The following is a 21402-nucleotide window of genomic DNA, read 5'->3' on the forward strand; positions in this document are numbered from 1 at the left end:
GACATTGCTTTCCCTTGGTCTTTAGGCATTTTGCCGGTAGGCATTTTGTTTTCTTGATCAAGCCAAAAGGCAGCTTCCCTGCGGAACCAGGTAAGCAGGGAGTCCAGGGGCTGGGGATGTCGGGAGCCCGGGGGAGGGGACACTGGGGCTGGGCCCAGTTGCCAAGTGTGTCATAGGGTTGCCAGGTGTCCAGTATTTTCGCCTTCTCGCTGGGGGAAAAAAAATCAGAAAAGACCGGATATTTTAGGTGTCCGGTATTTTCTGAATTTTTTTTTACCGGACAGGAGGCGAAAATTCCAGACTGTCCAGGTCAATACCGGACACCTGGCAACCCTATGGACCAGATCCTCAGCTGTTTTCAATTGGCAGGATCTGAAGATCTGGCCCAATATTTGTCAACACATATGCTAACATGAATATTAATGTGTTCTGGTTTTCCTCACATATTGCATCCCAGAGCACTTCACAAATTATATGCATTTAATCTTGGTTGAATGCAAATAATTCCTTTCCCCCTCCCTACCAGAAACTCATGTGCCATCTTTGGGGTGGATGACAGAACTCTGGCACATGACTCTCTGTAGGGAGGGGAAAAGGAAATTTTGGCCACAGACAGTTGAGCATTCTTAATTTTCTCTCAGAGGTGTAGGATCTTTAATCTGTGTGCAAAGAAGTCAGCACTTTGATTCCAGTTCTTATCTGAAAATAGCCAGACAATAAAACAGCAGAGAACCCTTTGTTGGAAAGATAAAGGATTGAATCCTTTATGCCAGGATTTTGAACTTGTGTTCCAATAAGCCTAGTTACTTGAAATCTGCTGTGTAGGCCACTGAGAGTTCCCTCCAAGAATATTCAGTACTGATGGCTGAAGAAGAAAAAGGTTCACCTGAACATTCAGATGTTTTGATAAATGTTGGCCAAATTTATGTGACTCTCACTTTAAGAAAATTGGCAAGAACAGACTTCTGACATCTCCAGCCATAGAATCCAAGTTGAATGGAACTTCAGTCAGAATAGTGCGGAAAATTAGAATACCCACTGATGTTCCCAAATGAAAAAGTCAATAGAAATGTCAGGAAAAAATTAGTCAATTTTTTTAACCTCAAAAGAAAGACGGGTGCGTTTTCTGTCACTCAATACAGGTGAACATCTGGCTTAGTTTCTTTTATTCCAACAGATTTATCTCCCTACCCAGATTTTTTTCCCTATAACATTTTCAGATGATAGCTACTGATTTTTTAAAAATATCCATTGCCATGGCACTCTCTTCAAAAGTGCAACAAATCAGTATCTATCTTTGCATTGAACCAAAACCCCAACAGCAAATAATTTAGTGATAGTCCATCTTCCAACATACTTTTGACCAAAGAATATGGCTTGCATTGTACCGTGAGCATGGTAATCTGAGTGTGGTAGCCGGATGCTTTCCCCTGAAAGTCTAGTGCTTCAAAGATACATAAGGGAGACCTATTGAACACTCAGCAGAATGGAGATAACTTTATCTGAAGCAGTAGAGATTTGATATGGGACGTATTGGGCTACGTCTACATTGGCATGATTTTGTGCAAGAACTCTTTTGTGGAAGAATTCTTGTGCAAAAACTCTTCCAGAAGAGAGCGTCTACACTGGCATGTGCCTTTGCACAAGAGATGTGCTTTTGCACAAGAGCATCCATGCCAGTGTAGATACTCTCTTGCGCAAGAAAGCTCTGATGGCCGTTTTAACCATAGGGCTTTCTTGTGCAAGAAATTCATGTTGCCTGTCTACACTGGCCTCTTGCGCAAGAACAGTTGCGCAAGAGGGCTTATTCTGAGCAGGAGCATCAGAGTTCTTGTGCAAGAAGCACTGATTTCATACGCAAGAACTCGCGGTCAGTGTAGACAGGCAGCAAGTTTTGGCGCAAATGAGCAACTACCAAGAACACGTGGATGAATCCTGTACCAGTCTGAGCGTTACGAACAAAGAATTTAGATTCTGTGATGTTGTTTTCTTCTGTGACTTTCTTAGCTGACAAATAGTAGCAGTTACCAGAAACCACCCTGCACTTTGTACTAAAATATAAACTGTGCTGAATACTTGTCATAGTCATTTGAGCTTGCCCCTGACTACTGCAGTTTACACTGAGAATGGCAGCTCTAACCTGTCTGATGTAATCCATTCCATTACAGATAGCTACAGCATGCTATATTACAGTGTAAAGGTGGGCACTTAAAGATTATAAAGATGAGACAAGCCAACAAAGCCAGTGTGTTCAAAATGAAGGCTAATGCTCTAGGGTTCATTCCTATTGCGGTACATTCACATAACTCATTTGATGCCAGCAGGAGTATGTATAAAGCAAAATTCAGATATAGTATAAGCAGGAAGTGACTTCACTGAAGTTAATGAAGTTACTTATGTTTACATGACTGAATTTGGACATAAGTCTCTAATGTATTCCAAAAGTGCATAATTACAAATGTCCAGCATCCAAAGCCAGCTCTAAGATTCACAGAAATGCTGACAGGGGCATCGCCTAATCTTGCCCTCCCTATTACAAGTGAGGACTCTACTCTTTGCTCTATGGGAAGTTGAAGAGATAAAAAAGTCTCTTAGGGTATGTCTACACTACCACCCTAGTTCGAACTAGGGTGGTGAATGTAGTCAATAGAAGTTGCAAATGAAGCCCAGGATTTAAATATCCTGGGCTTCATTTGCATCTTGCCGGGTGCCACCATTTTTAAATCCCCGGTAGTTCGGACTCCGTGCCCGCGGCTACACGCGGCACGGAGTAGGTATTTCGAATTAGGCTTTCTAATTCAAACTACCGTTACTCCTCGTGGAAAGCCTAATTCGAACTACCTACTCCGTGCCGCGTGTAGCCGCGGGCACAGAGTCCGAACTACCGGGGATTTAAAAATGGCGACGCCCGGCAAGATGCATATAAAGCCCGGGATATTTAAATCCCGGGCTTCATTTGCAACTTTGATTGACTACATTAACCACCCTAGTTCAAACTAGGGTGGTAGTGTAGACATACCCTTACAGCGGTCTAAAATCATGACAGGTATGGAGAAAGTGAATCAGGAAAAGTTATTTACTTGTTCCCATAACATAAGAACTAGGAGTCAACAAATGAAATTAATAGCAGATTTAAAACAAACAAAAGGAAGTACTTCTTCACTCAACACATAGTCAACCCGTGGAACTCCTTGCTAGAGGAAGTTGTGAAGACGAGGACTTTAACAGGGTTCCAAAAAAACCCTAGATAAATTCATAAGAGTTTAGGCCCACCAATGGCTATTAGCCAGGTAGGAATGGTGTCCCTAGCCTCTGTTTGTCTGAAGCTGGAAATGGATGACAGGAGAGGGATCACTTGATGATTACCCATTCTGTTCTGGGGCATCTGGCATTGGCCACTGTCCGAAGACAGGATAGTGGGCTAAATGAACCTTTGGTCTGAACCAGTATGGCCATTCTTAATCCTGTACTATCCTTTCACCGGGGCTTGTAAGCATTCAAGGAGATTGTGGTTTAGAAATGATGCAAAGTCTGAAACTCAGGTGCAACCAGTCTGACTTGACTAGGTGAATTCCTACATGTTTTCAGAGCCCTGTTATTTTCTGAAGAATATGCCATAGGGATCTTGCTTTTAAATAAGAGGTTTCCATTGCAGATCACAAAAGAGAAATTTTCTTCAAAATGTCTAGGCCCCTGTGACTTGGAGTAAAAAAACACCACTCAAAAAACCAATCAGCCCCAGAGAATGAGCTCTAAATGTAGCCCTGTGTGTTGGATAGAAAACAGATCCACTTTGTTTCCCCAAAGTCTCTGAGAAGTTGGAGCTGAGGTTTTCATTTGAAACCATTTCTAATTTTGCATTTAGTTTATACTGGCTATTTAAAATGGAGAAAACATGCATGGAATTATATGTCCATTATTTACCTAATAAAGGAGGATCTAAATTGGCTTCTGTATTGCTATTCTCACAGATAATGTTGCTTTTTAGTAAATCAGGTAAAGTGATTTTAACTGCAGTTTCCTCTCCTGGCCTTTGTATTGCTGGCATTTGAAAAGATTTATTTCATGTACCTATTGATTACCTGACATGTTATTCTAATCTCTAGGAATTAAAACATACCTAATATATCATACAGATGTCTTCAGATCCATTTAATTTCCTTGGGTAAATAAAGCATACTTCACTAGGGTTTTGTAAGTGTATCAGATATAGGTCAGATTATAACATCACACAAGCTTTACTCTTGTGCAGTTCCAGTGACCTTAGTGATGTTATTCCTGAGACATAAACAGAACCAGAATATCTATATTTACATTTTTAAATGCCATTTTTAAGGGACTAGATGCCTTAAAGAACTAAGCCATCATGATCCCATTATCAGACTGTTGTAAGTGCCTAGATAGAGGGCTTGTAATGGTTTAAGGAGTTTTTATCCATTAGGTTACTATATCAGCTACTTCATAGGTAAGTAGTGACTGAAAGTCATTTCCTACTTCTGCCTGTTCAATGATTTATGAAATTGGTGATGTCAGTCACATCTCTATGTAGTATTCGTAGACCTACAAAAGGTCTTCAACACATTTATCAGGGATAGTATATACAAGATCCTATCGAAAACTGGCTGTCCACAAAAAGTGTTCTTATTAAACGAGTTCCATGGGATGAATGAAAATGAAATATAATCTCAGTTTAGCATTGATACTGTCATGAAGCAAGTTGTATCTTAGTGCCTACCAACTTTGACATCATCTTCTCTTTTCTTTTTAAGTATGTTTTTGGAAATGATCAATCCAGGATATTAACTGAATTGAGGACAGACAGTAGCTTGTTCAACATCAGATGATTTCAGAGCAAACAGCATGTCACTCCACTCACTCTTTAAACATGACACCGCATTCATCCCTAACTCATCAGATGAATGGCGGATCATGAGTTAGTTCTCTGATGCATGTATCAAATTCAACCTGATAATTGGTATCAAGAAAAGAGCTCTTATGTCATGAGGCACCAACATACAACATAAAATCTATATGAAGTTCTAGACAATTTGGAGCACGTCTGCTGTGCTGGCTCAACTCTAACCAGCTCATTTAGCTTATATAGAGAACTTGATGTGAGAATCGTAAAAGCCTCTGTCACTTTTGGCAGACTTATCTCATCTCACATGATATTTCTGAACATAAAGTTTTCTATTTATCATTGTTATGTCCTATAGCCCGGTGGGGTTCAGGGAGGGGCTCCTCCCCTTCGGGGTCAGTGGACGGCCACTACGCCCCACTACACCACCACACAGTCTATAATAAAAAGTCTCTATGTGCCAGCCCTTGTTCTGGGCAGGACGACAATACATTCCAAAGACCGTCCTTAGGCCCAACCCTAATTCAGGGATGCGTAACAGGCAACTACAGTTAGTTCAATGCCCAGACCCTGGATCAGGGCAGGCAGCAGGAAAGCAGTTTATAAGCCCAGGCCGTGGTTCAGGGCGGGGCAGCAGAGAAGCAGTTTAGAGGCCTGAGCCCTGGTTCAGGATGGGGCATCAGGCAAACACACATAAACAGTTCAAGGCCCATTTGCAACAACCCCAGCTGGGTCACCTTGCTCAGGTGGGGGTCCAATAGATGCAGGCTGCTCAACGGGAATAGCTGAGGGGGGAGACTGCCACCCAAGAGTGGAGAGGCAGGGGGGACGCAGGCCCACCCACTCCACTGCGTCCCAGCCCAGGGCCCTAGCAGCAGCAGAGCAGTCAGCTGCTGGGTCAGCGGGGATCCATACCGCAACATACTGACCTGGCAAACAGGGGTGGCTATCCCTGAGCTGTTTCCATATCCCCCCTCGGGCTGTACCTGGGTCCAGAGCATGTCATCTGGGCACCGTGGTTCAGAGTCCTCCAGTCAGGTAAACAAACTCTCCAGTCAGACCTTCAATAATGGGCCCAGCGGCCCCAGCCAGTCCTCAGCTTTCTCAAGGTCTAGCGCCTTGCTCTGGAGTGTGGCGAAGGCTTCTGGCTTCCCTGGTTGCTGGGGCTTGACTGGGCTCTGTGGTCGGCCTTTTATATCTGTGGCCCCACCTCCTGGCTTCCCGTCAGGTGGGTTGCTAGGGCCAGGTGCTACCCACCAAGACTCAGGGAGGGGCTCCTCCTCTTCGGGGTCAATGGGTGCCCATTCTGCCCCACTACAGTCCTCAGTAGCCTCTGTGAAATCTGGGTCATTTTCTCCAAGCAGGAGCAGAGATTGCACAGCTTCCACCTTCACTGCCTCAGAAAAAACTCTGAAGTCACATGGGACCAGTGGATCACTAATAGAGATTCTTGAGAAAACCAACCTGCAGTCGATGCAGACTACACTGGATGCTTGCAGGCTTCGCTGGCTGAACACATGGAACACATGGCTCAAGAGCATCTACAAGGCTGTGCTCTATCGCCAACTCTAGAACTGTTCATGTTGAAGATGAAGGTCAAAGATCTGATACAATAACAGTGTCAGTCAAGCTTTCAAGAAATTCAGCATTCCCACAGACAACTGAAAGAACCCTGCCCTCACCTGCTCAGTCTGAAGAAGCCAGGTCAAGATTGGTGCAGTCATCATGGAGAGCCATTAGAGAATTCAGATTGAGGCCTGCTGGCAAGCCAGGAAGGAAAGTGTGCTCCAAACTCCATGTGGTGAATGGTCCTGCACCCACAATGGGAAGGTCTGCCATTCGTGCAATGGATTCTTTTTCCACACTAATACCAAGGACCATTGACTGACTGACTTCATTGTGTTTCCTTTCATCTGTTGAGATGTTGGATGGTCATAGTTGTGGCAGTGTAGTGGTTTCAACCAGCATAATTGCCCTCCTTTTTCACAGTGTGAAAGGAGAGTGAATGGAATATGGAACCTGCACTATCTTTAGTTTTTTTCCCTTCAGCTCAGAGTGGGGCAATAATAATAATAGTAACGATAGTTGCATGGGTAGGTGCCCATATATATGTCACGTGGGCAGACAGATTTCATTCTTTAAGGTTTCCAATCCAGTACTTTTCACACACAAAATTAAATTAGAAAAACAAAAACAATCCCTCAGAATGTATATTGCTTCATTCCTTTGATGTTTCTACTGCCTTGTCTACAAGTCAAAAATTCATTTGTATATTTTTCTTTATTTATATAGGCCAGAATTGTTTTGATCCAATGTGCAAATAAATGTAAGACTCATGTTCTAGCAGAGCCCTGTCTAACTCTCATGCTGTGTGAACCTCTTGGACATTATTACTATCTCTTCCAAAAGATAGCTGAATCTATACTAGAATAATGGAGACCCACAATTTTCCACTAGTATAGCTCTATAGCTGGGAACAACAGCAGAGACAGTAGCATAGACAATATTCAGACATTTTTTCCCACTGTGTTGTCTAATTCAGTGGTGGTAAAAATGCCTGTGTGTTGTCAATACTGTATCTTAACACCAATGAAACTATACCATTGGATTATTTATGAGTCACAGATTTCTAGTGTGAGCAAACTCTATGTGAGCTAAGTATAGCAAATTCAGACTCATGAATTTCTTAGGCCCCAATTCAGGAAAGTATTTTTATTCAGAACAGGACCTAAGGTTGTGCTTAACTTCAAATACATGCTTAAAGCCTATTGATTTCACTCAGACTTAAACTGTGTACTTAAATTCTTTCCTGAGCTGGGGCCTTATAGCATAATGTTGATACAGAGCTTGTTTTTTGTTTTGTTTTAAGAACGAATAAATCATTTGAAAAGGCTTCTTACAAATATCACTATTAAAAAGAGAAAAACAATCCTTTTGTATTCCCCACGCTGCAGTTAGGATAGAAAGATATTTAAATGCAAGTTACGTAATAACCAGCTAAACAGAGAGATATTCTCAGTCAGTATAAGCAATGAATGGGCAATCATCACTCTTCTTTATGGCTGGCTGGCTAAAAATATTGATTAAAAAAACCTGTTGTTATAGTCAGATCCTAATCTTGTAATACCATTATAAATGAAGTTACTCTAGATTTACACTGTTGTGACTGAGATCAGAATCTGACCTGATGTAGTTATTTATCTTATCTAGTTCTAAAAATAGCATTGCATTTCAGCATTTCAGCTGAAAGAGCAAAGAAAGAAAAAAAAATCACTGGCACCATAATTTGTCTCCCTAGATCATTTTTATGCTTGTATTTCATTTAAAAGAATAATGTGTAAATTACTTATTATCAAGAAAAGTTATTTGTTTGCACTAATCAAGCCTTAAACTTAGAGGCATAATATGAAACTAATTATTTTTTAACTAACTAATCAACATGCTTCATTCATAAGTTGGGATTTATCAATATAGCACATGAAAAGAGAGAACATATTATTATTTCAGTTTAGATAATATGCAAAAAACAGTGTGTTTGTAATGACCTGCTTTCACTGCATATAATCAAGCTGCAAAGCTCTATTACAAGCTGGAAATAGCAGCAGCTTACTTTAATGAGATTTCTGGCTCTGGGTCCCAGCTGTTCTTCGCAAGGCTCCCCCTTTGCTCTATGACCTACTGATATGTGTTGTCACAAGTAATGAGATGGGACCTATTTCGTAACATGTGGAAAAACTGAAAAGAATGTGTTCAATTGACTACTCCGGCAGATACACACCGTCTGTTCCCAAGCAAGGAAGGAAAAGGAGAACATTTAGTAGACAACATCTTTATTGGACCCCTTTCCCCAACCTATATTAAGATAACATTGAAATTGTGAGCCAGAGAATTCAGCATTAATGATGAAACTCTATTCTTAACTCATCCCTGTTGCACATAGATAATGCTGTTCACTAGGTACACACAATATATGCTCCTCCCCAATTAAGTCTCCTGACAGAGGACTAGTCTGCAAGGCATAGGGAAGAGAGTATGATTATCATCTTAGATTTAACTCTGAATTTTCTGGATTTGGTGGAATTATATTAGACTGATGACTGGGAACATGCCAGGAACCAAGTGTTTCATCTAATTTGCATAAAATAGAACAGATTGCGACTGCTTTTGTTTTAATATGGGTTTGAAGCCTGGAAATTACAGATTCCATCAAGCAGTGCTGTATATCTATCTGAGCAGCCTAGTCACTGAGCTCAAGCTAGAACACTGCATCCTGGGACCTGAAATCTCTGAAGGCTGTCCCTCTGAAACAAAACACTTGGGCTATCCTCAGGCTTTGCTATAAACTCTGTGAACTACATTTTGGTCATCCTTAATATTGTGTTTTCTGCTCTTTTTACATGAATTTCTTTATCATGTTCAAAGAAAAAATCCCTTTCCTGAAAGTGTTTGATAGTTTCAGATTTTTATTTTTTAAATATAAATGTACTTCAAGGCCAGAATGCCTCATGGACTGATTCATGCCTTTCACTCTGTTGTTTAGGGACAAGAAGCCATCATATGCCAATATTTCAAGAATCTAAACCCCAGAAAATATTCTGTTGCCCTGCATACAGTCCTCCTAAGTCAATGAACATTTTAGTCAGAGCCATGGGAAGATGTGAGGATAACTGAATTTTGGAATTAAACTACTTGCTTTTTAATTTATCTTTTCACCCTTTCAGAATGCCCACATTCACTCACCTACATTATAAACGAATGGGATATGAAATCTTACTTTGAGAAATGAAGATATTATTGAAGCTATGTCTACATTGCAATTGGAGATATTATTGCTTCCTGTAGACATACTTATGATAACTTTGACCTACCTAGCACAGCTGAAAGTAGCAGTGAGGATGTATTAGTGTGGGCATCAGTGCAGGCTAGAAATTCAAGTACCAAATGTTCTGAAGCTCATGCTACTGACTGCAGTGCAGACTACAGCCTGAGGGTATGTCTACACTACCCCGCTAGCTCGAACTAGCGGGGTAATGTAGGCATACCGCACTTGCAAATGAAGCCCGGGATTTGAATTTCCCGGGCTTCATTTGCATAAGCGGGGAGCCGCCATTTTTAAAACCCCGCTGGTTCGAACTCTGTGCAGCGCAGCTACACGGGGCTCAAACTAGGTAGTTCGGACTAGGCTTCCTATTCCGAACTACCGGTACACCTCGTAGCCGCGCTGCACGGGGTTCGAACCAGCGGGGTTTTAAAAATGGCGGCTCCCCGCTTATGCAAATGAAGCCCGGGAAATTCAAATCCCGGGCTTCATTTGCAAGTGCGGTATGCCTACATTACCCTCCTAGGAGAGTAGTGTAGACATACCCTCAGTTACTTTGATGACAATATTTTACATGTACACACTATTTGTAAGGAACCTTTTTGGGTCAGAGGCCGCTGACCAACAGAAAAATCAGTCAGGGGCTGCTCTTGTGGCCCCCAGCTGAGAAGAAGAAAGACACTCTCCACATTCCCCTCACACACCAGCACCTAGGCTCCTCAATGCTAGGGGAGAGCCTTGAGTCTCAGGGGCTGGATCCAGGCAAGCCGGGGGCTACATCTGGCACCTCGGGCCTTAGGTTCCCCACCCCGCTAAAGCTCATTAAAGACATTGATTAGTGATCCTCACAATATCCCCATGATCCTGTTTCATTGATTATTCCTCTTTTATAGATAAACATTGAGGACCTAATTCTCCACTAGCATAAATGGGCTCAACTCACAGGGTACGTCTAGACTAAATGGCTCCGTTGACGGAGCCATGTAGTCTAGACATACCCACACTGATTTCACTGAACTGAATTTGGATACGAATGCATACATTACTCTTGTCTACACTACATTTTTTTTGCTAAATGTTCCCCTGTTGCTTCCCCAATGGCAATAGTGCTACAACAGAGCTAGGATTGGTTTAGGATTTGGGAATTCCTTCCTCTGGGGACCCAGCCCAATCTAGAGTAGTTAGATACTATGGTAATATGGCAAGTACTGTATAAAAACCTAAGATTGGTAGAGCACAAGATTTTTGGAAATTAAACGGCAAAATAGATTTTATTGCAAATTTTGTTTTAAAATATGTATTTTGGAGGAATTTTTCTATGTCCAGTTTTATCCCAGCATGTATGGTTATGGCTGAGTGAAAATAAGTTTTCAACAGTCAAGTTGCCATTTTTCAAATATAGCAGCATAAATAATACCACTGTCATAATACTGCCTATTTCTTCTTTTAAATTATGTATGTATTTTATTATATTTTACATGAGCTGAGGAACCTAGAGGCACTTTTGCAACATCAAGTCATTCTGAAGCACATTACATACAAAGAATCTACTCCATTACATTACAAGGCTGACATATGCAGTTGTATGTGATATTGTTCATTAATATTGCATAATTACTGTATGTGAAATAGTTCTTTGGGCAGTGATGACATTTTTTTCATAAAGACTTTAAGCTCCAAGGCAATGTATGCTATTAAGGGGTTGTTTAACATATGAGGGTACATCATTATACAGTACCTTAATGCAATTGCAGAAAAATAACGAAGGCTACTTAGCCAAATGATGGTATTAACATGTATAATGTATTTTCCAAAAGATTTAAATGGTTTACTGAATTTATAAAAATCACACTTCATATCTCAGTTCAGTCATTGCGATACCAATCTCGTGAATCATTTCAAACAAATACTAATTTCATATGTGAAGATGGAACTGTTGTTTTTTTCTCTGAAGCCTATAAAATAATTTGTTTGTTCTTTGAAAATTGCAACGAAACCAGAATTTTCTCTAGATCTAAGATGATATTAGCTATTCCTAATATGTCTGAAGACTTTAGCTCATCCTGGAGTGATGGTTGAGAACAAAATGACAGTGCATTTTCTTCCAGACCTCAGTTACCTTTCACACATTTGCTCGTGTTGAGCAGTGCCCTATGTACAATGTGGCACATGAACCTTAGGTAGTTAGCAGAGACCCCAGAAATAAGCATCCCACAAATCCTCTGACCTTCAGTTATCCCTTCCACTCTCTGAAGTCCCATCCAATATGTACTGAACTCTTGATATCGTAAGTATAATTTTAATCTTGACACTTAATTCAATTAATTTCATGTCACCCCTGACATTTAACTGTTTTATGGGTTGCAGGATCTTGTATGTTAAAGTGTAGCTGCCCCACAGAAGTTGTGATAGGGAAAAAGCAAGTGGTTTGGACTCATGGTTGAGGCTTTTGACACCCAAGAAGCAAGAATATATGTGAGCTAGTTTTGGTACCTCAGATATATTTGTGGCATCTGGTTCTGGGAAGGGGTTGTATCTCCTCTTTTCACTCCTTTTTGGACAGGGACTTTAAATCTATGGGAAAATTGGAGATTTGAATTACTTATAGCTCTACCCTAATGTCAGCTAATACATCCCACAATGATAAATGAGCATGTCAGGCTGATGTTTTTCCTAACATTATTGGCAATAGTGCACAATGCTAACATTTAAAGATTGTGTGCTTATACGCTGAGGGCTTGCCTTTCTACCCAGATGACCCTATGACAGCTGTAATCAGGCACTACAATTTACAGTCCTCTAATTTAAAAGAGGGGCCTGCTGGCTGGGCATTTTCCATGGCAGGGTTGAGAGGAGCTTGGCTTGAGAGGGCCCTGATTTTTTAACTTTCAGGGTATACTGCAAAGTTCATTTGTTCTCCTGGGCTCTTCTGGAAAGAGAGGAATAAAGGATTTAAGGATTGTGAGTTGTAGGTACTGTGTTGTTTTGGTTTTTTTTAGGGGCGGCGCTCATTGTTGTTCAATGTTGTTCTGAGGACCAATCACATTATATTATGGTGTATTATGTCATTAAGTTTGTTGTGTCATATTCTAATATTGTTATTTGGGGTACAAAGCTTGGTTGGCAGAGTTCTTCTATTTTGCACTTAGAATATTTACTCTTTGTTTTGCTTTATCTTTTACACAGCACTAAAACTTTGGACAAGTACTTTATTAAATCAAAATAAACCACAATCCCAAGGATGTTTTGGAGTTATTAAAGTAAGTGAAGAGATTTTTCTACATCACTGCTGCTTTTCTCAGTTTTTACTGTGACTGATGTCACAATCTAACATTTATTGGAGTGTTTCTCAAAGTGGTCTGCAAAACCACTTTGAGAAACAAGCTAACTGGCTATGCCGGTTTGTTTACATACTGGTGCTGCGGCCACAGAGCCTTGCGGCTCCCATTGGCTCCGGTTAGCTGTTTGCAGCAACAGGGAGCCGTGGGAAGCAGTGGCCCGGCCCACGCTGCTTCCTGCGGCTCCTCTTGCCTGCAGACAGCGAACCAGAGCCAATGAGAGCCACGAGGCTCTGTGGCCACAATGCCAGTAAGTAAACAACCCAGCGCAGCCAGTTAGCATGTTTCTCAAAGTGGTTTGGCAGACCACTTTGAGAAACACTGATCTGTTGGGTGATGTGTTGCAGTCAGAACTATCAGGAAAGAATAGGAAATCTAAGAAAAAATCCTCTAAGAAAAAACAGGACTATGTAGCACTTTAAAGACCAACAAGTCTAACAGGAGAAAAACCTGTTGAGAGTCTATGGGTTAAGTTTAAAGGAGCAAACAACAGCATTGATGTTGTGGTTGGTGTTTGCTACAGGCCACCGAATCAGGTGGATGAGGTAGATGAGGCTTTCTTCGGACAACTGAGCGAAGCTTCCAGATCGCAGGCCCTGGTTCTCGTGGGGGACTTTAATCACCCTGACATCTGCTGGGAAACCTATACGGCAGTACACAGGCAATCCAGGAAGTTTTTGGAGAATGTTGGGGATAACTTCTTGACACAGGTGCTGAAGGATCCAACGAGGGGCCGTGCGCAGCTTGACCTTCTGCTCACAAACAGGGAGGAACTAATAGGGAAAGTGGAGGTGGGTGACAACCTGGGAAGCAGTGATCATGAGATGGTTGATTTCAGGATCCCGACCAAAGGAAGAAAAGAGAGTAGTAAAATACACACCTTGGACTTCAAAAAAGCAGATTTTGACTCCCTCCGAGATCTGATGGGCAGAATCCCCTGGGATGTTAACATGAAGGGGAAAGGAGTCCAGGACAGCTGGCAGTATTTTAAAGAAGCCTTATTGAAGGCACAAAAAGAAACCATCCCGATGCGTAGCAAGAGAGGCAAACATGGTAGGAGACCGGACTACCTTGCAGGGGAAATCCTTGGTGAACTTAAGCACAAAAAGGAAGATTACAAAGAGTGGAAACTTGGACAAATGACCAGGGAGGAGTTTAAAGGTATAGCTCGAGAATGCCGGGGGGTTATCAGGAAGGCGAAAGCGCAAATGGAATTGCGACTGGCTAAGGATGTGAAGGATAACAAGAAAGGTTTCTACAGGCATGTTAACAAGAAGAAGGTGATCAGAGAGGTGTGTGGCCCCTAATGGATGAAGGAGGTAACCTAGTGACAGATGATGTGGGGAAAGCTGAAGTACTCAATGCTTTCTTTGCCTCTGTATTCACAGACAAGGTCGGCTTCTGGACTTCTGCGCCAAGTGACGCAAGATGGGATGAAGATGGACAGCCCGTGGTGGGTAAAGAACAGGTTAGGAACTATTTAGACAAGCTAAACGTACATAAATCCATGGGTCCGGACTTAGTGCATCCGAGGGTACTGAGGGAGTTGGCAAATGTCATTGTGGAGCCTTTGACTATTATCTTTGAAAAGTCTTGGAGATCAGGAGAAATCCCGGATGACTGGAAAAAGGCAAATGTGGTGCCCATCTTCAAAAAAGGGAAGAAGGATGATCCAAGGAACTATAGTCTGGTCAGTCTTACCTCGGTTCCTGGAAAAATCATGGAAGGGATCCTTAAGGAATCCATATTGAGGCACTTGGATGAGAGGAAAGTGATTAGGAATAGTCAGCATGGATTCACAAAGGGCAAGTCGTGCCTGACCAATCTGATTACCTTCTATGATGAGGTAACTGGCTCGGTGGACATGGGGAAGTCAGTGGATGTTATATACCTTGATTTTAGCAAGGCTTTTGATACGGTCTCCCACAATATTCTTGCCAGCAAGTTAAGGGATTGTGGATTGGATAAATGGACGGTAAGATGGATAGAAAGATGGCTAGAAGGCCGGGCCCAGCGGGTAGTGATCAATGGCTCGATGTCAGGATGGCGGTCGGTTTCTAGCAGAGTGCCCCAAGGTTCGGTTCTAGGACCGGTTTTGTTCAATATCTTTATTAATGATCTGGATGAGGGGATGGATTGCATCCACAGCAAGTTTGCAGATGACACTAAGCTGGGGGAGAGGTAGATACACTTAAGGGCAGAGATAGGGTACAGAATGACTTAGACAAATTGGAGGATTGGGCCACAAGAAATCTGATGAGGTTCAACAAGGACAAGTGTAGAGTCCTGTAGAATCCCAAGCATAGTTACAAGCTGGGGACCAACCGGTTAAGTAGTAGTTCTGCAGAAAAGGACCTGGGGGTTACAGTGGATGAGAAGCTAGATATGAGTCAACAGTGTGCCCTTGTAGCCAAGAAGGCTAATGGCGTATTAGGTTGCATTAAGAGGAGCATTGCCAGCAGATCCAGAGATGTCATCATTCCCCTTTATTCGGCTTTGGTGAGGCTGCATCTGGAGTATTGTGTCCAGTTCTGGGCCCCCCACTACAAAAAGGATGTGGACGCATTGGAGAGGGTCCAGTGGAGGACAACCAAAATGATTAGGGGGCTGGAGCATATGACTTATGAGGAGAGGCTGAGGGACTTGGGTCTGTTTAGTCTGCAGAAGCGAAGAATGAGGGGGGATTTGATAGCAGCCTTCAACTTCCTGAAGGGAGGTTCCAAAGAGAATGTAGAGAGGCTGTTCTCAGTACTGACAGATGGCAGAACAAGGAGCAATGGTCTCAAGATGTGGTGGGAGAGGTCCAGGTTGGATATTAGGAAAAACTATTTCACTAGGAGGGTGGTGAAGCACTGGAATGGGTTACCTAGGGAAGTAGTGGAGTCTTCATCCCTAGAGGTGTTTAAGTCTCGGCTTGACAAAGCCCTGGCCGGGTTGATTTAGTTGGAATTGGTCCTGCCTAGAGCAGGGGGCTGGACTTGATGACCTTCTGAGGTCTCTTCCAGTTCTGTGTTTCTATGATTCTATGGTTGTGACAATTTTCTTCCACTATTTGATCTGAGGAAGTGGGTCTGCCCCATGAAAGCTCATCACCTAATAAACCATCTTGTTAGTCTTTAAAGTGCTACATAGTCCTGTTTTTTGTTTCAGCTACACCAGACTAACACGGCTACATTTCTAATCCTTTAAGAGCGCAATACATATATATTCCCCTCATGAATTAGCCTTGCAATGAGGAGGTCAAGGGGCTTATGCCCCTGAAAAACTATTTTAAGGAAGTCCATTTCAGTGATTAGTGTAATTGAAGACCATCAAATATATTAGAAACAAGAGGAAGACTAAGGAGAGGGTAAACCCATTGCTCAGTGAGGCGGGAGAAACAGTAACCAGACATTTGGAAATGGCAGCGGTGCTTAAGACTTCTTTGTTTCGATCTTCACCAAGAAGTCTGATGATAAAGGAATGCCAGGCATAGTGAATACTAGTGGGAATGGGATAGGGTTAGAAGATAAAATAAAAAAAGAACAAGTTAAAAATCACTTAGAAAAGTTAATGTCTGCAAGTCACCAGGGCCTGATTAAATGTGTCCTAGAATACTCAAGGAGCTGATAGAGGAGGTATCTGAGCCTTTAGCTATCATCTTTGAAAAATCATGAAAGACGGGAGAGATTCCAGAAGACTGGGAAAAGGGCAATATAGTGCCCGTCTATAAAAAGGGAAATAAGAACAACCAGAAAACTACAGACCAGTTAGTTTAACTTCTGTGCCAGGGAAGATAATGGAGCAAGTAATTAAGGAATTCATCTGCAAACACCTGGAAGATATTAAAAGATAGGTAACAGCCGGTATGGATTTGTAAAGAACAAATCATGTCAAACCAATCTGATAGATTTCTTTGGTAGGATAACTGGATAAGGGAGAAGCAGTGGATGTGGTATACCTAGACTTTAGTAAGACATTTGATACAGCCTCGCATGACCTTGTTATCAATAAACTAGGGAAATACGACCTAGATGGGGCTACTATAAGGTGGGTGCATAACCGTTCTCTGAGAGTAGTTATTAACGATTCACAATCCTGCTGGAAGGGCATAACAAGTAGGGTTCTGCAAGGGTCCGTTTTGGGACTGGTTCTGTTCAATATCTTCATCAACAATTTAGATATTGGCATAGAGAGTACTCTTATTAAGTTTGCAGATGATACCAAGCAGGGAGGGGTTGCAACTGCGTTGGAGGATAGGGGCTCCAAATTCAAAATGATCTGGAAAACTGGAGAAATGGTCTGAGGGAAATAGGATGAAGTTTAATAAGGACAAATGCAAAGTACTCCACTTAGGAAGGAACAATATACAGAATGGGAAGTGAGGGTCCAGGAAGGAGTACTGCAGAAAGGGATCTAGGGGTCATAGTGGACCACCAGCTAAATATGAGTCAACAGTGTGACGCTGTTGCAAAAAAAGCAAACATGATTCTAGGATGCATTAACAGGAGTGTTGTGAGAATGACACGAGAAGTTATTCTTCTGCTCTACTCTGCACTGATCAGGTGTCAATTGGAGTATTTTGTCCAGTTCTGGACACCACATTTCAAGAAAGATGTGGAGAAATTGGAGAAGGTCCAGAGAAGAGCAATGAGAATGATTAAAGGTCTAGAGAACATGATCCATGAAGGAAGACTGAAAGAATTAGGTTTGTTTAGTTTGGAAAGGAGAATACTGAGAGGGGACATGATAGTAGTTTTCAGGTATCTAAAAGGGTGTCACAAGGAGGAGGGAGAAAAATTGTTCTCCTTGGCCTCTGAGGATAGGACAAAAAGCAATGGGCTTAAATTGCATTAAGGGAGGTGTAATTTGGCCATTAGGAAAAACTTCCTAACTGTCAGGAAGTTAAACATTGGAATAAATTGGCTAGGGATCTAGGAATCTCCATCTTTGGAGATATTTAAGAGCAGGTTAGATAGACATCTATCAGGGATGGTCTAGACAGTGCTGGCTCCTGCCGTAAGGGCAGGGGACTGGACTCGATGACCTCTTGAGGTCCCTTCCAGTTCTAGTGTTCTATGATTCCATGATTCTATGAACTAGAACTGTCTAATAATGCCAGTAGAATTGGTCTATAGAATTCCCCTGTAAAAGTCAATACAAATTGAATCCATTAGATATCTGTAGTACAGTAATTGATTACGATATCTTACATAGTTTGAATAAAATGTTACAAACTGTGCTGGGCAGCCAATGCCATTAAAATATTGTCCATTGAGAAGCCTCCATCAGGTAGTTGGTGCCAGGAAACCACGTTTGTCATTAACAGTGATTAACATCAGAACTTGGAAGTTCTACTTGTACCACTAGTTTATCAGGTGTTACCCTGATATATTGCAAGTGAGTGCCTGAATTTAAATGAAGTTTATCCATGCAGTCCTTTTCCAACTGTTTATTCAATAATACGTTATTGGAGTCAGGTTCATTTATTCTTGACAGTAGTGCTTGTTAACTCTGAATCTACGATGATGATGATGATGATGATGATAATAATCGAGTGATTGGAAAGTGCAGAGAAAAATAGTTTTTTAAAATTCAGACAGGTCTGAATAAGTTGCAAAACAGTAAAGAAAAGGGGGAAATTGTAATCCAGTAATTAGATGTTTGAAAACAATGATGCTTTTCATGGTATAAAAACAATTATATTTTCTCACGCAGAAAAAGGGTGTATATGATTGCTGAGAAAGGGGCTTACTTAATAAAATATATGAACAACTCTTGATGTGTTAAAAATATGTCATGTAATCTGGTGATAGAACAGGTTCAACATGGGCTTTGGAGTAGGTGGAGGTGAATGCCTCATTACTGAGAAAGACTTGGGAAGTTACTCCTTGTTACTTAACTCTGAAAAATGTTTGCATTTATTGTTATTTATAGGCATACTGGAAAAGGGCACCCATCACTAGATGCTGTAGATGCCTTTACATAACTCAAAATACGTGTGTAGTACTTTAAGATCACTCCTCACATATTGTCTACCTGTTATTTCCCTCTCTCTCCAATTACTATCCTGTACCCCACCCATTTTCAGATATCTGGTGGGAGGGAGGAAAATGAATCTGTGGCAAGCACTGAAGTTCATCAACTTTGGACTATGGGTATGTCTACACTACCACCCTAGTTCGAACTAGGGTGGTAATGTAGGCAACCGGAGTTGCAAATGAAGCCCGGGATTTGAATTTCCCGGGCTTCATTTGCATCTCGCCGGGCGACGCCATTTTTAAATGTCCGCTAGTTCGGACTCCGTGCCGCGCAGCTACACGCGGCACGAACTAGGTAGTTCGGACTAGGCTTCCTGAAACGAGGAGTAACGGTAGTTCAGAATAGGAAGCCTAGTCCGAACTACCTAGTCCGTGCCGCGTGTAGCCGCGTGGCACGGAGTCCGCACTAGCGGACATTTAAAAATGGCAGCGCCCGGCCAGATGCTAATGAAGCCCGGAAAATTAAAATCCCGGGCTTCATTTGCAACTCCGGTTGCCTACATTACCACCCTAGTTCGAACTAGGGTGGTAGTGTAGACATACCCTATTTCGGACCATTGTGGAGGAAATTCCAAAGTTGTGAACCCCTCATAGCAGTCCCTGTTATTTATAGCTTAGCTGATCTCAACTGTAGTAGTGAGGCATGGGGATAGAAGTGATTTTTTTTAGGAACAGGTTGAGGTTGTGATAGATATACAGCTGCTGTATAATAATGTATGAACAGAGTATATTAACCTGGTTATTGGGATATGTATTAATATGTTGTTTTAGTTTAACTGTGGGCTGTCAAGAAAAACAAGCAGAAAGGGAAGAAGAACAGCTCAGGATAGGCCACCCCTCAGCAAACATTTCAGGATTGATATTGGACAATGATAGAGCCATTGATTCTCTTGAGTCTGGCTCAACCTCTGTTGAAGCCTACTGAACTTATTTTGTCCAGAAGGGCCACAGCCCAAGAATTGATTCTAGCTGGACTAAAAGAGGCACTCTTTCTCTTGAGTGAGGAGGTAGTTACCAAGCAGCTGGTCAGAGAAACTAGATGGATACAGACAAACACAGGGTAGTGTAGAATCTAAGTCTCGGATCATCATGCTTGTACATGTAGACTGTTGTTTAAAAATACTTCAAGTGATTGCTCATGTCCATTCTACGTAGGTGTGCGTGCATGTGTCATTGGAAGATTTTCTCTCAGCAGAACCCCCTGGGCCAGCAGGGGAGCCCCTGGATTGGTGCCACTATATTGGCCAATATATACCCCTGCTAGCCCTCAACCCCATCAATTCCTTCTTACCACTTACCACAGTCGTTGGAATGTGCTTTGCTCTTGCCCTGCAAGTGCCTCTTAGTAGTTTGTCTTAGTTGTTTAGTTTGTTGTTAAAATTTTCATAGTTCATTGTTCTTTATCTAGCAGTTGATAGTTGTTAATAGTTGTTAAGTGCAGTACTTTGTACATAGTTTTAGGTGCAGGGCTCACTTTGCGCAGGCCCCAAGGCTTTAAGGCCTGTGAGAAGTGCCAGAAGCCCATGTTCTGTGGGGACCCTCACAGAACCTGCCTCAAGTGCCTCAGTGAAGCTCATCTCTCTGAGGCCAGTAAGATCTGCAAAGGCTTCAGGCCTCACACTAAATGAGACAGGGAGTCCCATTTCAAGATCATCTTAATGGAGGTGGCACTTCATCCAGGACTGGCATCCAACCCGGCACTGGTGACCCAAACCGCACTGGCTTCGGTGTGGGAGACACCTAGTCACTTGTGCACCTCTCCGACCCCACACAGGCCTCCACACCGGTCTCAGTCCTCAGTGCCTTAGAAGAGGAGGAGACCTAGCTGGGGCGGGTCTCCTTTGAGGCATGTGCCCTCCATGTGCCCCCTGGTGGGGCATGTGGCACTGGCGAACTCGGTACCTGGACCATCATGGTCAGGTTGACACTGCTCCAGCTTGCACAGAGATCCCAGTCCAGGCATGAATCTCCCACTCTGGACACGTTTGAGACAGCAAGGGACTTGATTGAGTTAACATCGCCCCCGACCATGGCATTGGGCCCAGCTAAAGAGCAGGATGTCAGATGTCACCATGCTTCATCAGCGGCACGCAGTACTCCAGCCCCAGATGCAAGAGGGCACCACCACTCCACTGCGGCACTGTCCACATCAACACTGGTGCCAGGTATGGCACTACCCCTGGTGTTGGCACTGCCTCTGCCCCCCACCTCTACTCAAGCACCGGCACCTGCACTGGCACTGGAATCGGCACCGGCCCAGGTACCGTGTCCTTCTGATGCGGTGCTGAGTGGCTCAGTACTGCCCCCAGCCATGCCTCCCCTATGATGGCCTTGTTGGTGGCTTCTCAGGCCCCACTGCAGGTGCCT

The 21402-nt window shown here is 42.6% G+C and overlaps 1 protein-coding gene and 1 long non-coding RNA gene across 4 annotated transcripts in view; one reads left to right on the top strand and one right to left on the bottom strand.

The window, feature by feature from the left end:
* The window catches only part of CPEB4 (cytoplasmic polyadenylation element binding protein 4), a 243726-nt gene that overhangs the window by 103058 nt on the left and 119266 nt on the right, over nt 1-21402 (top strand). The gene's annotated exons all lie outside the window — the stretch shown is intronic.
* The window catches only part of LOC112544048 (uncharacterized), an 85653-nt gene that overhangs the window by 55397 nt on the left and 8854 nt on the right, over nt 1-21402 (bottom strand). For all 3 annotated transcript variants that reach the window (XR_012896321.1, XR_003087365.2, XR_003087366.2), the window contains exon 2: nt 12171-12251. This is a non-coding gene — a long non-coding RNA (uncharacterized LOC112544048). The remainder of the gene's footprint in view (nt 1-12170; nt 12252-21402) is intronic.

The sequence above is a fragment of the Pelodiscus sinensis genome, chromosome 17, assembly GCF_049634645.1.
Source record: "Pelodiscus sinensis isolate JC-2024 chromosome 17, ASM4963464v1, whole genome shotgun sequence".
In the NCBI taxonomy this organism is placed as follows: Eukaryota; Metazoa; Chordata; order Testudines; family Trionychidae; genus Pelodiscus; species Pelodiscus sinensis.